This window comes from Sinocyclocheilus anshuiensis, unplaced genomic scaffold (genome assembly GCF_001515605.1).
Source record: "Sinocyclocheilus anshuiensis isolate Anshui unplaced genomic scaffold, SAMN03320099.WGS_v1.1 scaffold3105, whole genome shotgun sequence".
NCBI classification, from domain to species: Eukaryota; Metazoa; Chordata; class Actinopteri; order Cypriniformes; family Cyprinidae; genus Sinocyclocheilus; species Sinocyclocheilus anshuiensis.
The window spans coordinates 174,101-178,588 of NW_015556133.1; the positions used below are offsets into that span (position 1 = coordinate 174,101).

Consider the following 4,488-nt stretch of genomic DNA (forward strand, 5'->3'; position numbering starts at 1 on the left):
CACACACACACTTAAGTTGCAGGTTTTTGCTGCAAAATGTAATGAATTGCACACCTACTCAAAAGTTTCAAGTCAGTAAGATTTTTAAAGCTTTTTGCTGCAAAAGGCTGCATTTATTTGAGTAAAAATACAGTAAAACTATAGCCTGTTCCCACCATGTGAAAAAAAAAATGTACTTGCAGTTTTTCATCTCACAATTCTGAATTTTTCCCTCGCAATTCTGAAATATAAACTCAGAAATGTGAGATATACTCATAATTCTAAGATAAAGACAGAATTGAAAGATCAAAAGTCTCAATTACCCTTTTTTATTTAATGGCAGAAACTGAATTGTAAGATGTAAACTCAGAATTAAAAGAAAAAGTCAGAACTGTGAGATATAAACTCACAGCTATGAGAAAAAAAAGTCAGAAATGTGAGATAGAAAGACACAATTTATTTTATTCCATGGTGAAAACAAACTTCCATAAAAAAACTAATGTTGTGAAATATTATTACAATGTAACCCTGCTTTCTATTTTTTACCATATTTTAAAACATGACTTATTCTTCTGATGGCAATGCTGAGTATGTATGTATTTTATTTATTTTATTATTATTCTTTAATATTTTTGTTTTTGTAAACTGAGACATTCTTTTTTTCAGGATTCTATTACGAGTGTAAAGTTCTAAAGAACAGCATTTATTTGAAATGTAAATCTTTTGCAACATTCTAATGTCTCTACTTTTACTTTTGATCAACTTGATCCATCCCTGCTGAATATAAGTATTAATTTCTTCCAAAAAAGAACTTACTGTCCCCAAACCTTTGAACAGTAGTGTAATGTGTGTGTGTGTGTGTAAGTGATTCCATAGCCAAAGCCAATTTTTACATTTGGCACTATAGTTCATTTTAGATCCTGCAGGTATATATTTAGAGTATTACTTGGTGAATCTTGTGAATGATCATATTTAATATATCAAAATGAGATATAGTGGATGTTGTCACAGCTGAGCGGGAGATGAATTATTAACCCTGCTCAGCGAGAGGCCTTTCAGTTTGTCTGTCCCTGCCAGCAGACAGAGAATGACAGAACGAGTGAACCCAGCATGCACCTCCAGTCCTCCTCATTTCTCAATACCATGCATGTGTCTGAAACCTGAAAACGACTACCTTCACAGGATGCAGAGGCATTAATGCACATTTGAAACTAATATATCACAACATCCTGCCTTCATCTGGTAGATTTTTGAGAGCCGCATAAATGCTTCTTCGCTGCGTATGATATCCAACAATCCTATGTGGGCGGCTCAGTGGTTGGTAGAAAGAATAAAAATAGAGTCTGATGGAGGGGTTGAAAAAACTTAACATCAATCATCTAAACCTAGAAATAAGTCTTGAGTAGTCTTAAATTATTTGCTTGGTTATGACTAAAGCTCACTCGAAGTTGCATTGACATTATGTCGGAATTACAGCAACTACAAAATGGCAATTCAGAGATTTTACTGCTGTTCAAATACTAAAAAGTGATCACAATGCCAAAGTACATCACAAATAGATTTTTACAAAAAATCCTTTCAAGTGGGTCATTGTTTACTTAAAAAATGGAAGCAAGTGCGCACAAATTCTGAGCTTACAATAACTTTAATTAATAACACCAAAAATCATTCAATTATATGTTTAAGAGATTGTTAATGCACATAAAGTAGGTAGAATTGTCATTACATTTTCATTTATATTTATATTTTAATGAACATGCACTACAGCTCTGTTAATCAATATACAGGCTAATATTTTGGAATTATTAAATGAAAGATATTACAAAATGTCACTCGAAATGCTAAATGTAGGACTTGTGGTTAGTTTGACCGCATTCCACCAATTGTGAATTCTGTATTAAAGCTGTAGGACAGTGGCTTACTGCATATTACCCATCACCAAATGCACGTACTGATTAAAAAAGGTTAATCAAACATGTAAAAGGACAAGAAAAGATGCTTTTTTCTTCTAATTTTCTCCAGACACCATTAAGTATTTTGAAAAGCGCAGGGACACCTCCAGAACCGTGATCACATGGATTGCATTAGTCACTTGTACAGTGAGGCTGAAATTAATACTTAACAGTGTGAGGCTACAGAATGAATGCTAATGTTACTTTGCTTTCATGGGGAGACTAAGAAAAATAACCTAATTTCTTCATGACGTTTTTTCACAGTGTCTGTTTCAAAGAAAAGTGAGTGGGTTGTGTAGAATACAAAGAAAGAACAAGACTCGTGTTTCTGTTCTTTAAAGGGGTCATATGATGCTGCTAAAAAGAACATTATTTTGTGTATTTGGTGTAATGAAATGTGTTTATGCGGTTTAAGGTTCAAAAAAACACATTATTTTCCACATACTGTACATTACTGTTTCTCCTCTATGCCTCGCCTTTCTGAAACGCGTCGATTTTTACAAAGCTCATCGTACTGAAAAAGCGAGGTGTGCTGTGATTGGCCAGCTGTCCAGTGCGTTGTGATTGGCCGAATACCTCAAGCGTATGACGGAAATGTTACGCCCCTTACCACATTGTGATGATGCCCTGTCCGGCCGGAGCGATGATTCAAAAACATGAAACCCATTATAAACGAGGCATTCGTTGCATCCAGTGGGGACATAATTATGGATTATAATGATTATAATGCGTTGTGTTGCATCGCGTAAACATAAAACCATGTCTGCATTTGTGATCGGAGAAATGACAAACAACAAGCCCTACTCTACACTGCCCAAAAAACTCGCTTTAAATATATAAAATATAAAAACTCTTTAAATATAAAAAATGTACTTACAGTCTTTGAGTCAGAACAGCCAGCATTGTAGTCTACTCTACCAGGATCAGTAAAAAATCCTCCATAAAATGTGCTGCACACATCTGAATATTTGGGTTGAACTGTTCTGGAACAGTGTTGTGTATATACAACTTAACCACTGATTTCTAGTTGTGTCCCCTTTCGGAAGATCAGAAAGGAAAAATTTAAATCGCATCATATGACCCCTTTAAAGGAATAGTTCATTTAAAAATTCTGTCATTATTTACTCCGTTCCAAACAAGTATGCTGTTAATTTTATCTGCGAGTCACAAAAGCACTAAGGTTTAAGTCATTTTATAGACAGTTCATAGTCAGCGGAGCTCCAAAAACTGATAAAAACACCATAAAAGCACTGTTTTCCAAGCCATCTGACAGATTTTTAGCATGCCATTTTTGAATTCTGGATGCAGACACAGGCTAGATGCCAGGTTTTTTTCTTCAGATCTGTTGTATGAAGTCTGAAGACTTTGAAAATCAAGTTGGTTTAACTTTTTAATGAAGTTTTTATTATTTATTTTTTTAAATCTTTTTTTGGAGCTTTTCTGTGTTTTTGTTGTATGACAATTATTCCTACAGCTTGTACTTTAAAAACCTAACTCGCCGTAATAGATGATACTGCAAACATTTCAGCTCACATCAAACTAAATCAGTGTGTGATGGTCCGGTTACTTCTCTAGGTCTGTCTTTCTCTTTCTGCTCTTTCTGTGAGCGCAGCAATTGGTAATGGATTTTAAATTCTGCATTCTGCACTTTGCTGCCATTTGGTTTTAATAAAGAGGCGCTGAGGCAGACTACATTGAGTTTCATGTCTGGGTGCTTCTTTCTTTCTGTATCGCGCTGAAATCCTTTACGAGCAGACGTAAGCGTCTCTGCGCTGACAACTGTCAGGAGCCCTCCTTCAAATCCGAACGATTTTCTCCTCCAATCATCGTGTTCTTCATTAGAATGGTGAGAATAAATCAATATGATCACTGCTCACTGCTGTGTAAAGTACAATGTAGTACAATACAGTGACATTCATTTCAGGGTGGGGGAGGTTGGACTGAGGGGCTGTGTGTCTGAGTGCATTTAAATGCTCTGTGAGGTCCCACAGAGTCCGCTTAAATGAAGGAGAGTTCCTGCGGCGTGTGGGATAGTGTCTGTGGGTTACTGGTGTGAGAGAGATGACATTGTCTTTGAGCACTGAGATGACATCAGGGACTTGAGCTCCATAGCAGACATGCAGAGATGAGCCAATGAGAGCCCACTGAACAGAGAGAACGAGGCGTTTAAGAGCAGATACACTCCTAATGTGTGGGAACCGGTTCGTTCGGCTGCTGAAACTCTAACCTTGTGACTATTCAAGTAATGTGGCATTGAATACGGCAGAACCTTATTATTGTAGAGAAGATACTTAAAAGAAAGAAACGATTAATATATATGTGAAGAGTTCATTTGCAAAAACAGATAACTCAGTTTTTAGCAATTTTCAAAAATCATGTTTTTTCATTGTGTATTCCAATTAATCTCAATCAAACTGCAGTTGGGCTATTTTGATTAGGTTATAAAATAACAAAAAAATACAGCTAACTATCACAAAAAAAACATAATAAAAAACATGTTTTTTGAAAATTTTAAAAAACTTTAGTTATCTGTTTTTGCAAATAAACTCTTCATATA

The 4,488-nt window shown here is 35.5% G+C and overlaps 1 protein-coding gene across 2 annotated transcripts in view; it reads right to left on the reverse strand.

Moving 5' to 3' along the window:
- The window catches only part of LOC107676278 (uncharacterized aarF domain-containing protein kinase 1-like), a 137,811-nt gene that overhangs the window by 1,694 nt on the left and 131,629 nt on the right, over positions 1 to 4,488 (reverse strand). The gene's annotated exons all lie outside the window — the stretch shown is intronic.